At 43.2% G+C, this 16,864-nt stretch overlaps 1 protein-coding gene across 1 annotated transcript in view; it reads left to right on the top strand.

The window, feature by feature from the left end:
- The window catches only part of vstm2a (V-set and transmembrane domain containing 2A), a gene marked incomplete at its 5' end in the record, with an annotated part of 74,778 nt that overhangs the window by 2,144 nt on the left and 55,770 nt on the right, over positions 1-16,864 (top strand). The gene's annotated exons all lie outside the window — the stretch shown is intronic.

Raw genomic sequence — 16,864 nt, 5'->3', positions numbered from 1 at the left:
CCTTCAAGAAAAGCATTAACAGCTTTAATCCAGACTGGTGTGGGAAAAATAATATAGAGAGAGAGAGAGAGACAGGGAGCTCGTTGTGGATATTAATTACATGACAAATGAGGTAAATGAGCCTGACGATTCATGAATGGAGAAAAAAAAAGTGTCTGAATCAATACAGCCGAAGCATATTCTCGCACGTTGCCTCATTAAACGGCACGTTGGGGGCTCTTTGGCGTTGTGTTACACGTTGCTGCTGCATCACTGTTGCATGTGACGGCTCTGCTCGCCCTCAAATAATCATCGGAAGCTCGGCGGATGAGAGCGACTCCGTGTGTCTGCTGCGTTCAGATGGATGGCGGCGACTTGCTCGTGCATTGTGAGGCAGGTAGCTGCATGTCAAGATTCGGGAAGGTTGGTGTGTTGTCGTGGCAGACATCAAACGATGCTCTTTCTATTTCTGTGACAAACAGGAGGAGAGAGATGTGTGTGTGTGTGTGTGTGTGTGTGACAGGGGGTAGCTGGGTATCCATGTGGCTTTAATTATTGTTCCATTGTTGCCCGTCTCTCGCAGTGGCGTCGGCCGGGCTTTGATGTGGGTTTGATCCCACGTGACTCTTGGATGTTGGGCTGGAGTGGCCTATTGATGCCGGCATCACATTGTTACCCATATTTCTTATCAGAGGAGGCTGCTCGAAAAATGAAAGCTGCTGCGTGAGTGTTTGTCCTGCAGAGTTGCCGTCTGAATGGGAACAGAGTCGAGGCTGTGTGTGTGTGTGTGTGGGAAGAAGCTGCTCGGGGGAAGCAGCTGGTCTCCTGGAAATTTAGCAGAAACGAGCGAGCGATGTCTCAGGATGCGAATGTTTATGCAAATCCGGGCTGCACGCATGAAAAGTAGGAGATCTTTGAAGGGTCGACATGGAAAGAGACGGCAGCTCCGCGCTGGAACAGTGCAGAGGAAGGAAAGTAGGAGTCAGATGGATGGATGGATGGAGGGTTGGGTGGGTGGATACTTTACTTTCAGCTCTTAAGTTTCGCTTCTCAGCCATACAAACACTTTACTGTGAGTAAAGTATTTCTTTTTCTTATTCAACCCTCTGCATCGTTGTACATATTGTATAACACAAACAAATACAACAACTATAAAGTCCTATAGCCTACCCAGGATTATATAAAACACAAAGTCACTTTTGTTTGAGAGATGAGTCCATTCCCCTTGACGTCTGTATGACATGATGTGTCCTTGTATACATACATTCAATGGACCGGTAGAAACTGCATTCAGACAGAAATACAAATAGAAAAACAGAATAGAACAGAATCACCAGATAGACACTGACATAAACCCACCCATCGGTGTGTTATTAAACAGCTGCACGCCGTGTTCCCAGTGCCACTCAATAAGGTGAGAAATGGATTCCATGTATCTGAGGAAGCAGGATTCTTCTCCAGCTGCGTCACATCTGATTTCTGCTTTCCATTCTGCAGCATGACACTTAGCTGCCGCCTCGGAGCGCGCTTCTGCAGTCTGCAAGAGTTACGGGGCAGCTGAACAAGAGTGGTGATTTCTGGGTGATCTTATCGTAAGCACTGATCATAGCCTGCACGAGGAGCACCGGAGCATTCGTACTAATTCGTTCACGATTCATTTGAGGCCACCATGTTACACGTGAAGAGGCCACTGGGATGTAGGTTTTATCTGAGAATAACAAAGATAAGCTAAATCATGTCTTGAATTTACAAATCCAGATAGAATACCTTTGAGAGAATTAGTCCAAGTATCCTGGAGATTACATCTCTTTTCCCAACCCTTTTAACAGCCCCTGTGCTGGGAGAAGGCGAGCGAGGAAGGATCTGCCATTAAAATCTAACCTGCTGCCCGTTTTAGAGGGTCGCCGTGAGTGGCACATTCAGCGAAGACGCCACCTAGAAAGCACTTTGACTCAACGACTGAGTGCTAACTAACTGTATGAGGCTGTCATTTCATCTGCCATTTACAGGTTTAAATAGGTGGAAGTTAAAATGATTTAAACCTCACTCAGGTTTGTAATGAGGACATAACAACTCGCTGCGTTTCAGGAATCTCTTAATTGTCTCGTATCCGTAGAGTCCATGGTTTAATACGGGAAACTTTCTACAAACACGGCTCTGATCACACGCGAATATTTGAGACGTTCATTTGAACATGCTTACATGTAATTTATATCTAATCCATGTAAGTGAGGTGAACGCATTAAGTATTAATATATAAATCACCAGTACTAACAGCACCCCATCTCTTCTGTAATAAGAAAGCACTGGAGTGTATCAAATGTTAACTCCTTTAAGAAGATGAAAGGCTGGAGAACCTCTTTATTCTGTTGTCGGACAGTACCCTATATATATATATATATATATATATATATATGAGGTTACAGCTTATTAGAAACGGTTCTTGTTCCAGGGAAAGGGAGACGAAGAGAGGAACACACAGCTGATAACGGCTAGAAACAATTAAAAAGTAGTAGTGCACAATGCATGAGTAGCCAGAGAGAAGAAATTAGAGGATAGGTGCTCGGTGCAGCCCGGGCCTACAGCAGCATGACTAAGGGATGGTTCAGTCTGGCCCTAACGATAAGCTTTTATCAAAAAGGAAAGTCTTAAGCCCGACTTTAAAAGTACAGATGGTGTCTGGGAGCTGGTTCCACAGGTGTGTTCTATAAATATCATCTGTCTCACTGTGTCTTCTTCTTGTAACAGTGTTTATCTGCACAGTTACTGTGAGAAATATTCCAGATGTGTTTTACATAACTCTACAGTATTTAACTACATGGAAGACATTTTATACAGACACTGGGAGGATTCAATTCATTTATTTAACGTTAATGGACATTACACATCATTCTGCAAATGTGTAATTTGCAGAAATGATGGTGAAATTTCAATAATACAGTAATCTAACTGCAAACAGTGTCCAACTATTTTAAATAACACACTTTTAATGTTTTCGCTTGCTTGCACAAACATGTATTTTTACGTATGAATTAAACATGAGGCTATAGTGTATTCCGTTTGTGCCGCGTCCGCTAAATCTCACCACCATTAGAAAGAACAGATGAATAGTAATAAAAAGAAACAACAACAACAACAATGGTCTCTCTGTGTTCGTTTCTCGAGAATCTCTGAAACCGCCTCGGACCCGGATTAGAGGAACGGAAAAGAAAGCAAACATGTCGATACAAGAGAGCGTGTGTTTGGCCTCTGCCTCCACGACGAGCGGCGAACGACTCTTCCCTCGGATTATGAAAGACGCGCCACCGCCGCCTCGTAATTATGCGCAAACAGAGACAGACGGAAACAAAATGTTCACACCTTCGTGACAAAGAGGATTCGCGCTGCCGACGGGATTTGCCACACTGGCGATGTTGTTGATTCAAGAAAGAGGGAAAAAAAAGAAAAAAGGCCACAGATACACAGAGAGGAGGAGAGAGAGAGTGTGAACTAAACATTTGCTGATAGAGGACAGGAGCAGATTGCTGTTGAAATGTGGGGGCAACAGTATATGAGGCGTTCTGGCTGCAGATTTTTAACGACAGTGGATGGTGACACTGTGTGGGCTGTGAGTATATATATGCATATTATATATATGTATGAATGTGTAGCATTTGTATCGGCACTACGGATTATAAAAGTACAGTGAAAGTGCAGCTCTCAGAATACAGAGGGTTTAATTTAGATTTTTGAGGCCCTTTTAGATGTAACCCGTCTAAACTGCCTTTAGATTTGTTTTGCCATAATATGCTTTGGTAATTGCTGCTAGTACAAGGATCTGCTTTCTCAAACTGCACTGTGATGAGGTCGGGTCGATGGTGAGGTGCACAAAACACAGGAAACAGACACCAGTCCAGGGTTCTACGTTTATGAAGGTTCAGTTCAGCATTTACGTGCTCTATCAGCAGAGCAAGACAAAAATATCAGTTAGAATCGATGAGTTAGAAGAGGACGAGTAATGATATTAATTTAAAAAATAAATGTTGACAATCGCTGTACCAAGCTTAAGTGGCTAATTAAATACAGTTTGGTGACAAAACAACCAATATTAAGAAAGCAAAGTTAAGTGAAAAAGATAAAAAAAAATGTTAATAATAATAATAATAATAATACTAACAATGATAAATGAATGATTTCCAGTTTGTCTGACCAAATGTCAGTAAAGATCAAAAGCCTAATTAAAGATGGGAGGTTGCTAGGGGAAACCGTCTCATCATCTCAGCAACAGACGAAGATTGAGATGAGTGAGATGAGCATCATCATCATCATCATCATCATCATCTAAATGTTTTTATACACAGTCCCAGATCAGATCAGATGAGATGTACTGGTCCCCGTGAAGTGTTACAGCAGCAAGAAAGTGCAAGTTAAATGCAAACCAGAATAAGGTAAATTATTTGCTTATACTAAATAATAAATACAGTTGATGGAAAACCGGATGTATCGTCCAGAGGATAGCTGAGTCCTGTGGCTGTGGAGGAAACTCAGCAAAGAAATTCAGATTCAGAATTTGATCGCACATTAGAATTATACTAATTGCGGGCGTCTCCGTTTAAAGTTCATTCATTCATTCATCTTCTGTAACCACTTATTCCTGTGAAGGGTCACAGGGTCTGCTGGAGCCTATCCCAGCTGTCATCGGGCGAGAGGCGGGGTACGCCCTGGACAGGTCGCCAGTCTATCACAGGGCTTCCGTTTGAAGTTGTCATAGTTTATTGGACAGTGCGTTGCTGTCTTTTAGGGTAGCAGTGGGTTTTCTTAAACAAAATGAACAGTGACAATGCATTCAGTCATTTATTTTTTCCTAATCATTAAAGATTGCTGAACAGAGGTAGTGTTTCACTCACGGGACCTTAACATTACCTCATATCCTAGCCTTGTTGCAGTGCTTTATTTTTTTTTTCTTTTGTTTTTCCGCTGCAATTGAAAAAGCTTAAATTTATTAAACATAATTTATCGGATACAAGTCAGTATTAAATGTTATCAGTTGTCCTTTGTCCTCCTGTGTTCAGTTTCCCGTCAAAAAAAGCTGAAAAGGCCGAGTAGCTTGTGATGCTTAACTTAATATTATTGAGCTTCACACGTCCAGATAATCCATTCAGCCGACCTAAAGAGCTCACATCAGCGAGTGCTGTAGCTTCTCTTGTGATATCGTACATAAAAAGCCAGAGGTGCAAACGTAAGGCGCTTTCACTGGTGGAGGTAATAAATACATAAACACTAAATCAGTATATCCTGAGGCTGTGGCTTTCTGCTCTGCTGCTTTGACCTCCCCTCTAAACGCAGAGAACACGGCCTCCTGGGCATCGGTAATACCTGAAGGGTATGTCACACACGCTGGACACAGCCTCATTTCCATCTATTTCAATTTAAAACACATTAGTGATTTTCCCTTTCCCTTTTGGTTTCAGACTCTAAATCCCTCTCACTCTGAAGAGGTGGATTGGAATCTTCTCGGGGTTTGATCTCTCTTTTTTATCCCGCTAATCCGGCTGCTGTTGTTTGCCATAAAATCAATTTATTGAGTAAATCTTTACCACCCTGTCCACTGGTAATTCTATTTGGCATAGGATTACGTTTGGATAAAAGGGAGTGAAAAAAAAAAGGAAGGAAAGCTGAGTTTTATCCTCGGACGTAACTGTTCCTGATCCTTTCAGCCAGTGCTTGCCAAGTTTTCGGTCGTGTGTTTATTATTCCCGGGAAAGAATGCAGAATAATAACAATAAAAAAAAAAAAAGGCTTTGAGTCGATTTAATCCTGTGGGTTGGTGGGGCGAAAAATATATCTTTGCATATCTGGAATATCAGAGAGGCCTACACACCTTGACAGTATGAATTTCAAAGCTGGATCAAGCGGAGGCACAAATAATCAGAGATGATGCTGGAGACCCGACGCAGATGTGTGCCGTTTAAAAATTCATACGGCGTTTCATTCCTCAAATACCACCCAGAGTACATGAACGGCTGCTGCTCGAGCCTAACCTGGATTCACCTGACCCGTGTTCCGTTAAAAGGCGCCGTGATGCGTCAGCGAATGTGACACGAATGTGGAAGAAAAGAAACACACACAAAAAAGAAAAAGGTCGGCGGGTAGGATGCGCCGAGGCCTGCAGCCGGAATACAAACGACCGTTACATAAAACATCCACCGGCGCACTCTGACCACTTGAGCCACGGCGAGCTTTACCTCTCTTAACAAGTGAGTTTATAAATCCCCTGGGTGTAACAGCAAGGAAGCACAAAATCCATTGGCCGCCGTGCTCTCAGAGTGACCTCACTGTGTCTGCCTCTCCGCCCCTCCATCACAGCCCGGGCCGGCCTCCTCTGCAACCTCCTCCCACTCTGAGGCTGAGGTAACTGCACCCGGAGTCAATAGGATGCACCGGGCGTAGTTCCGGTAACCGCTCTCGTCAGCCCCGTCGGCCCACGGCGCACGCACACGCCCGTAATGATCTGTAATGGTTTCCAAACGGTTTGCGCTGAACGCCGCTCTCCACAGGAGGCTGCTGTTTGTGTGCGAGCATGCACCGACACATGAAAGAGCCTGCTGCTTTCATTTCCGTCCACTGGACTGTGGAGCACTCGCTGTCAAGCTCCACTGCAGGCACCAGTCATGGAAGAAAGCTTTTATATTATTTTTTTTTTTTTATGAAATCAGTGGAAGTTAGTTCACTCCGCCGGCATCTAATTCTCACCGTTTCTCCAAGAATTGCTTCAGACAGACATTTAGAGCAGACCTCGGTGGGTACACAATCCGAGAGCGTGATGAATTAACTGCTTAACAATGTAAAGCTGAAGCAGTTGTGCATAAAAAGGATTGGCTTCATTTATCTTGATGTCGTCAAATTGCACGGGAATGACTTCCAGGCCACGTACAGTACGGCTGGTTTAAGTCCCTGCTGGCTCATACTGGAGACATAAATCATGGAACTTAAAGGACAATAAGTCTTCTCTTCTAGCGGTCAAAGACGTGATGCTGAATGCTATTATTTTTTTATTGTTCAAAGGAAGAAGAAAGAAGATCTGAATAGAGAGACTGATCAGAAATACGTCTTTAGGCTCAGAGCTTGTGTGTGTGTTTGATTGACAGCTGATAAGGCAATGGCGAAAGTTCTTGGTTCTGTTATTGGTTCTCAACGTCACAATGACAGTAGGGATGTCCCTATTGAGTTATTTTTTTACTGCCCCCCCCCCGATCCGATACTGATCTTTTTTAATAATCGGTATCAGCTGATCCAGATCCCAATTTGATCTTAATTTAACTAAATTTACTCCACTAGAGATTCATAAAAGTCCAATAAATCTTTCTGTCAAAGTTGATGTAGTGTGGAGAGGGTAGCTGGTACCTTCCAGAAATGTTCTGGTCATCCTGCGCTGCCATAAACTCCCTGAACCCTTTTCTCTCTTTGATGCTCTTTCCAGGAAACTTCTCTCTTCTTTCAAGCGCAGCGTTGGTTTTGTCGTTCTTTCGGCGCGGCCTTCGTTGTATTCCGTTTTTTTGGGGGGGGGCGATTTAAGTTGGTAGCATTGAACGACGATCTCTGTCTGACTCACTTCATTTTCCAGAGAAAAGTTCTTCCACACAGCAGGAGTTTTTAGTCACATAACTTCAATTCCTCTTCTTCTTCTTCTTCTTTGCTTTTTGGCAGCTTTGACGCTAGCCAACCGCCATTAAAACAGAAGAAGAAGAAGACATTTTGACGCCAGATAACAAAAGACAGGGCTAGACCGAATCATTTTAAAAATGCCTGGATCAGCCCCGATACCAACCGGGCCATCCCAGCTCTAGGAGCAACTCGTTTCTTGAGTCTTGCACACGGAGACCTCAGCAAAGGTCGAAAACGCTAACCCCCTGGTTCATGGATAACCAGCTCCACTTCCTGGGAGATGGCAGCTTCTAAATAACGGGCTATTTCCTCTAAACTGTCTGGACTGGGGGCGGCACAGTGGTGTGGTGGTTAGCACTGATGCCTCCCAGCCAGAAGGTTCTGGGTTCTAATCCATGTTCCGACTGGTTCCTTTCTGTGTGTAGTTTGCATGTTCTCCCTGTGTCTGCATGGGTTCTCTCCAGGTTCTCCAGCTTCCTCCCACCGTCCAAAGACATGCTGGTTAGGTTCATTGGTGATTCTAAATTGGCCGTAGGTGTGAGTGTCTCTCTGTGTTAGCCCTGTGATAGACTGGAGACCTGTCCAGGTGGACCCCCCCTCTAGACCAATGACAGCTGGGATAGACTGGAGACCTGTCCAGGGTGGACCCCCCTCTAGACCAATGACAGCTGGGATAGACTGGAGACCTGTCCAGGGTGGACCCCACCTCTTGAACAATGACACCTGGGATAGGCTTCAGCCTCTCCGCAACCCTCCAGAGGACAATCAGTTACAGAAGATGAATGAATGTTTGTACTGGCATGTTTGCTAATGTGTCTGGTTATTTAGCCCTAGCTAAGTAAAAAGTGTCTGCGATTGCACACTAAAGTCTTGATGCAACCATGCCTGTTCAGTAGAAACTACTAAACTCTAGCATATAAACCTCTTCAGTACATCTCTGACACGTCTTCATCCTCCACACCTGCTACACCCTACAGGTCACAATGTGCCTCTCCCCACTGGCCCAGTCCAATGAGACATATGGACGCTATCTTTATTTAACGCACCCAGGAATAAGAACCACCCGGCTCTCAAACACCTGCAAGTGGAATACTATTTTCAATAAATGTGGGATTCTTGCTTTAAAATCTGCACCGTCAAAAGCACTTTATTTCTTGGTAAATGCTGAACACTGAGGAAAACACTGGAGAAAGGTTATGCCACGGTTTTCTAGTTAGCGGGCATTTATTCTTTTATAATGGCGCCGGAGTGAGTGTTATGGTATATGATTGACTGTTCTGGTGTCAGAGGGAATGATAGAAGGAGCTCCGTCAGCCGACTCCGCTATATCTCAGGAAGAAAGGAAGAAAAAGCGGCGGTGCTGCTTCTCTGTAATGATAAATCAGATTCAGATGCCTGTCTGCTTTTCTCTCCTTTGAGAATCAAAGGGCTGGAATGACTCATTGGACTGCCACGCACCGCAAACATAATGTGTTTTGAAATTTGAAGGTCACAGAGAAGATTTTTTTACCCTTTCAAGTATTTTAACACCGTAGGATTTTCACGTTTTTTAATTTGGTCTTCCTTTTATGGTATTAGGGCGCCCTTCCAGCCTTCCAGTTTCTGGGATTTTGTTCTGGTCTTATCTGAAGAAGTGGTTTTCACACTTTTTAAAAAGTTAAATAATTAAAATGAAAGAACATCACATGCACTGTGCGAACCCGTAAAGCGGGTTAATAAATAAGGCCTCCCCTCTCCATTCCCGCTCAGCCGCATCCCCCTCCTCCTTTGAATCCTCCTCAACCAACGTGCCAGGAAAACCGCGATGTGGAACTTTAAATGGCCCTGTTGTTCGAGCCAGGGCGGCTTCGGCCATGTCGAGGCCGTTCATGTGCTGCGCAGTGCCCGAGATGATGGCGGGAGGGATGAAAGGGACGGGCAGATGGAAAAAACATATGGTAGGTGTGATGCAATAAGGATACACGGGGCCCTCTGGGGAAATTTCTGGAAGAGATTCATACGTGCATGCAAAACAAATCCTCATTTAGAGTCCCGCGTGGATCTGGACAGCTCCGCATATTGGCCAGGCTGTGTGACATGAACACAGTAGACTCGTAAAGCTGGGACTGGATGCATCAGTGGAGCAAGCTGTCGCAGATTCTACGCTGTGATGGTGGGGAAAAAAGGTGGCGGGTTACCTTAGTGACTCCTGTCAAACAGGTCAAACAGCTACCTGAGGGTCACATTAACGTACACAAGTTGGTTTACAAGTAAAATGATTCATCCTGGCTGATTATGCTCCGGCAAAGACCTCCTAGGCCAATCAGATCACTTTATTTGAAGATGGACAGAAGACACAGTCATGCACGTCATGAGTGCGGTGAAGTGGATTTTTTTTCTTTCCAACAAGACAGCTCTGATTGGTTGTAGGACTATCCAATGCTGTGCAAGTGTCTTTGGCTTGTGCCTAATCACCTTAACCTGCAGCACCTGAGAAGACAGAATAAAAAGGGCCTTGTTGACGAGGCCTAAGGGGAAGACTTCTTCGGCTGCAGAGGCTCACCGTGTCCCACCTGTCGCCTTTTTGTTTTCTTTTTGATGTAAACCCTTATCTTTGTAACTCCGTCACATGTGTCTCCACTTTACGTTGTGGCCCCTGAGCTGGGTGCTAACGGCCACATTGGATAGGACTGTAGACTTACTGCACACAATATATTTCAGCTATGTTACTTCTGCTGGCGATAGAGATAAATATGCTACTGATATTGTAGAGGTTTCTAACGGGGACCCAGTCAAGGAACAGAAAAAGGTGAAAAATAACTTTGAGAAGGAAGAATATGTATATTACTTATTCAATATTCTGTTTTTGTTTGTTTTTTTCTGGCTGCCTTTAACACAAAGCCCCAGACTGCTGTGGGCAACTCAAGTGGTCATTGTTAGGAGAGGGAGTTGGTGAAGATATAAAGATAAGCGCTCAGACTGCTACGATTAATTCATTTCTAATAGTAACAATAGCTTTGTCTCTGTTTTTTTTAATCTATTAAAATCACAAAGGTTTCTATCAACCACTGCTGCAGCAGAGGCCTCTTTGTAATACTGAAAACTCACAAATCGAATGTCAAGGTGCTTCAACCTCAAGCACCAATAGGAAGAATCATGCTGCAGCGTATTGCTCATGCAGTGCATGGCAACAAAACGGCGTGGGTGAGCTCCGTACTGTTAGCCTGGAAGCCAGCCCACCAAAAACTTCCACAATTTCTTTGAGGCGGAAATTAGGTCTGGAACCGCTCCACTGGGAACTGATCACACTGATTGTAATGGAGATGGAGCAGAGGAATAACGGCGACGTAGTCATAGTCATCACAGCGCCTTGGAGTTGAATTTATTAACAACAAAATGGCTCTGATTGGTTGTAGGACTATCCAGTTGCATGCTAAGGTATTTTTTTCTCTTTATCACGCCCTATAAGGAAATTACCAGACTTGCATGCAGCTACGCCAGGCTAGCACATTGCAGGTGCAAACATTTGTTTAAAACTGTGTCGTCACCCACTACTTTTAGGTATAAGCGACCAGTTCCTCACCATCTGTTACTCTACACAGACAGTAACAGCAAGACGTGAGGAGAGGCAGCTTCTTTAGGCGCATTAAAGCCTCATATATTGCATCACCCCTTTACTTTAGATTTCTATCTGACAGTGACACCGTGCGCCTCACGTGCACCGTCATAATCTCGCCTGTCGCGAGCTTATCAGCAGCTAAATTATTCAGTGGCTTCTCACCCTCCTCCAGCCACACAGTGGTCTCCTTTCGTGGCACGGCCCCTGTTCCATAAATTACCATCAGATTAAATCATTTAAACAATTGTAAATTATTTGAATTTAGTTCTAAAATCTTAATTCTACTGTATTTTTTCTTCCAAATTTACACATTGAACGTATAATGATCCATTGTAACAGGCTGGTAATATAAATGCATAATTTCCTGGGAAAGACTTGCTAGATAACAAATCAAATAAATAATAAAAGAACCTCCTTTCATTGCATCCATCAGTGCCAGAGCAAGGAGATAAGATGGAGATATACTCGGGTGAGAGTTTCAGTAATCAGTATTTTAAATGCGCTTAAGGTCAGCCTTTCATCGCCGTCTTTGACACAGAATCCGTTTCCGCATATATTATTGATTCAGAAAGGGAAAAAAAAAATAAAAAATAAAAACATTGATAGCCTATCGACATGCATGCCGATCCCTTCTGCTCCCTCGTGTCTTTTCATTTTCCTGCAGCCGATATATTTACCAGCAGATTCTCCTTAATCCACCATATTCATCTCGGTGCTTTAATCAGCGGCAGATAATGGGCCAGCCACGAGTTTATATACATCACAGAGGGACAGGAAATTAAACAGGGATTAGGGAGATGGTTTGTCCTTGCTTTTTGATAGCAGAGGCAGATTATAATACATGGGTAATGATGGAGGTGTTAGGGTTCACCGTGACTTTAACACCATGGAAATCAGCTTATACACACACCACTCCTTTGTAACGTGGATCCGATGCAGAAGCTCGTTTTTTTTCTTCTTCTTCTTCGTCTTTTATTGCTGATAAGTCAGTGAGGTCTGCATCGGAAACACGACCTGCTGCTGCTGCTGAATCTGATACACGTGCAGTTTTCTCACATCCGCCGAGGCAATCTCTGCATCTCCATCTTATTCACAACTAGTAATGATGCTGTAAAAAGATTTTCCGTCCGTGCAGGCGTGAACGTCCGGAGCTACACACTCGCATTTCATTCCTCTTTCCTTTAAGATTTGACACAGACTCTTTGTTTTTTCCCATCTTGAAGCTTGACATTACATTTGTTCTTATCGCACACAAGGGTGGCGAATCCGCTGTCACAGAGGCACGGACGTCAGCGGCGAACTCGCTTTATTGCTTTTGGTTGACGGGGCTGGGGCTGGGGGTGGTGGAGATGGAGCTTACATCTGCCTTTCTTTTTTTTTTTTTTTTCTCAACAGCAGCCGCAGATAATTCAATCAGTGGCTCCTTTGCTGTCACTGGTCTTCTTGACCCCTCTGTTACACTGGCACCAAAAGGAAACCGAATCCGTTCGGTGTCACGGCGGCAGTTGTCAGACTCAGACGAGTACTTTTCAAATTGAATCAGACGTTCCTCTAAATGCCCACAGATGATTCCTTTGATGTCAGCCATGTTGGAATGTCCTTCCATTCCTTTCCATGGTAATATTTCTTGGTGCAGCCATGAACACTTTCACATGGTCAGTTTTTTACAGTATTTCATGTAATAAATGCCATCAGTCTATACAACTCCTCATCTGTGTGTGACGGATGACACTGAACTGGAAACATCATTACTGCACATGGTTGTTTGGCTGTGAATTCATTTCATTTCATTGCAATTTCATTCTTAATATTCAATCATTTTGTGCATTCATTCATCTTCTGTAACCGCTCGTCCTCTGGAGAGGTGGGGTCCACCCTGGACAGGTCTCCAGTCTATCTCAGGGCTAACACAGAGAGACACTCACACCTACGGCCAATCTAGAATCACCAATGAACCTAACCAGCATGTCTTTGGACGGTGGGAGGAAGCTGGAGAACCTGGAGAGAACCCACGCAGACACAGGGAGAACATGCAGACTACACACAGAAAGGCCCCGCCCCATCCACCCCGACCTCCTCCCTACAAAACCTTCATAGCTATGTCAAGTCACGTCCTACAGGGTTAGGGGTCACGGTCATGATAGTTTCCCTGCTGGTATGCAAGTTGGTGATCAAAATCCAAATCTCAAAATACTAACTGATAGTCGTAGTTTCATGTAGGAGCAGAAGATTGAACGTGTCCAAATACAGAAATGATCTGAGACACAGACACAACAACAACAAATGGACCCTTCTGGATACGACTCAGCTGTGATTTCATGCTGACACTGATTTTGACCTTTTCATATTTTCACTCGTGTTTAAGCATGCGAGCTTCAATGATTCAGTCAGATATATAAACTGAAAGTTATTAGCCGCCGAGTGCACGAGCAGGTAACACTTTCAGAGGAACCGCTCCCTTCTTAAATTACTAATGAGGATTTTTGGTGCCACTGGCGTGTTTTATGAGAGCGCTGCACACTCCTGCAGATGTGGCACAGGTTTCAAGCAGTGCTGGGATGTTTGTGGCAAGAAGCTGCACGCGGCTCGTTCAGATTGGGACGTCAAATACGTCAAACATGATGCAGACTCTTCTGCTTTGTCTGTTTTCAATAAGAACTGAAATAAACAACGCTTTAATAAACCAGTAGGTAGGAAAGGGGTTGCAGGTGTCGCTTTACTGTTAGGGATTAGCATAAAATAACAGTGAAATGGGTCTTTAGACAGCTGAGGGTTGAGTCTATTATCCAAAATATCCAAGTATTGTCTACACGTCCAGACGCCCTTCTTTAACGTTTCTGGATAAACCATGACCTGGATGACTGAGAACCCTTACAGACACTAATAGTTTTACCTTAAAGCTCGAAGTAATGCTAATTAATGAGTAACTAATTAAGAATATATATGATTGATCATAGCTGCACATGTTATAGCTCATGCAGTATATAAATTCTTTAAAAGAAGATTCACTCTGCAGGTGCGTTTGCCCATTAAACTGTTAAAATAAGTTTTTCTTAATGTGCGAAAAAATAATGACTAACAGTGAACATTAAGTAAACGTTTTATTGTGTGGCTACAGAATGGAGAATCAATCCGTTCTTAAAAAGACACGGGCATTGTAATATATAAAAAAAAATGATAAATTACACAACTCAAGTGTGTTTCAAGACTCTGTTAATTGATTTTTATAATGAGCTTAAATTAATCACAATCATTCGCTGGTCCACGGTGTCTCGCAGGAACAAGTGCACACAAAACAAAACACAATAACTATACATCATCCTCAAATGGATGATGTATACAGGACTTTAGTTAAAATTACCCTGAGAGGTTTTTGACGACTCGGACCAAACTTTTCTTTCAAGTGCACGTCCTGCACGCACCGCGGGTACACATGCTCGCCGGCACGCTGTTACTACAACACGCACAGTTTCACATATTTTCCCACCGAGCAGCAGGTGGCGGCTTTAACGGGTCAAGAAACAGCACGGCGCCGGGAGGAAGGAGGAAGGATGTGAGTTATGTTATGAATGTAATCCATCCAGATTCAAAATATTGGGAAAAAAAAAAAATCTCAGCTTTGAAGACAGGAAATGCATTGAAGTTCCCATCATTTGATCCGGCAGTAATGACACATGATTAGCTCATGTTAGCTTTTGAAACCCAGCACTTGTGTGTTTAGTGCAGATTTTCTCTTCCCCTGATTTTTTTTTTTTCTTCAAATTTACACTCACCTGCAAAGTACTCAGAATACTTGAAATGCACGGCTCTTTCAGGTCTACTGTGAAAAACTTTTAGAGAGAAGCACTTGTTGTTGCTTTTGAACACAGCGAAATATAGCACGAAAGAAACCAACACTATCCACTGTTACTTGAATTTATTAGACCTGCGATTTACGCACAAATTAAGTTAGAAGCTGATGAATTATTTGCATGTAAAATTACAAAAGTGCATTATTCCTCCTGAGGTTATAAGTTGGAGGGCGGCACAGCGCTAGTATATATACGACGAGTTTTACTCCAGATCATAATGGTAGCAGGTTATTGCCAGAGGAAGACTGGTAGATGATTTGTTTCGTCGTACGGGACTCATGGCCCATAATGCTTTCCCTGAGGAGCTCAGATCTAATGTAGTGGACTTTTATTACCTACCATGATTAATTTGTCTAATGGCTCAGAGTCCCCTTATTCACCTATCTTCCCTGAGACGCGGACAATTACGCACCAGTTGCCAGATTTTTAGATTTTCTACATTGTTCCCTGTTTAGTAGCAATGAACATTATTAACATTTCCACTCCAGTCATATATATATTTTTTTAAACAACGCCATAAAAGGACGTCGTCTGAATCGCGGTGTGTAGAGGTATAACTAAGGTCTTGGCCGAAGTTCACTGTTAAAGGTTTCCTGGGAAAGGTTTTAAATCTTTCCCCAACCCAAACACAAAGTCTACATAATTATCTTTGGCTTTGTCCGGGCGAGTCGGAGCCACTCGTCCGGACAAGTGCCAGCTGAGAGCGGAGAGGCGCGCTGACAAAATATCAAATAGCTGCTGCAAATTTGTAGAGAGTGACTCATTGGAACCCTTCGAGATACCAGAAATAGTACAGTCATTTCTGATGATTAACAGTAGTGGAGCTGGATTAGCCCACCGGGGGAGTCGCGGCTGTCGGCCCCTACTGAACAGATGTTTTTTTTTTTTCCGTCCTTCTGTTTGCTTTGCAGGGATGTAAGTGAACATGAATACATTATTGAGATAACGTGCCCTGAACAGCATTCAGATCTTTCCCCTCAAAGTCATAAGAAAGGCAAAAACACGGAGACTTAACACACACACACAGACACACACACTGCTGCTTGGCCGTCTTTTACACCAAGTGTCATCAGATTTGTTTTGAAAAAAAAAAACCTTTCAGGATTTGTTGTGCGTGTCTTTGTTGTGCAGGACATGCTGCACATATATTATGTTCGTCTCATGATCTCATACTGAATCCTGACGCTTTGTTGTATATTAAAACAGGAAGCTTTAGACTTATTTTATGTATTTTTTCAATATGCAATAGGACCAGTAGTCTCCTTTTAATCTACTGTCCTGTTTTTTTTTAAGTAAAAGCATGCCACATTGCCCCCAGTGCCATTGCAACTCGTTTTTCCTCGCTGCTTCTTCTATTTCCATTATAAATCTAATTTTTATTCTTGTTTTTTTGTTAACAAATTGCCCAGTGTTTTTTTTTCCCTGATTCATTTGAAATGCTCCAGATAACAATGAGCTATACCTATTTATTGTCACGAGTGTCAAGCGTTTAGCCCTCCAAATTTAAGATTAATAAACAGAAAAGCATGAAACCGTCGCACTGTCGTTACACTTGAAATGTCAAGACTCCAGCAGCGCAGCAGTAGTAACTGGAAAATAGTCTGTAGCTTTCTAAGAAGCCCTGTAACTCTGTACGTTCTGTAATTCAAAGCACAGTGATGCTCTGAGTGAAGTGTTTATGAAAGGATTCTTGACAATAATGACACGTATCGTTGTTAAGCGAATTAGCATTTCACAAAAAAATGGAACCCCGGGATCTCCTGAGTGACGGTCATAATGTGTCAGCCGACGC

Source organism: Chelon labrosus, assembly GCF_963514085.1.
Source record: "Chelon labrosus genome assembly, chromosome: 18".
Lineage (NCBI taxonomy): Eukaryota > Metazoa > Chordata > Actinopteri > Mugiliformes > Mugilidae > Chelon > Chelon labrosus.
The sequence above is the reverse complement of the archived record's forward strand: the minus strand, read 5'-3'. Positions and strand labels throughout refer to the sequence as shown.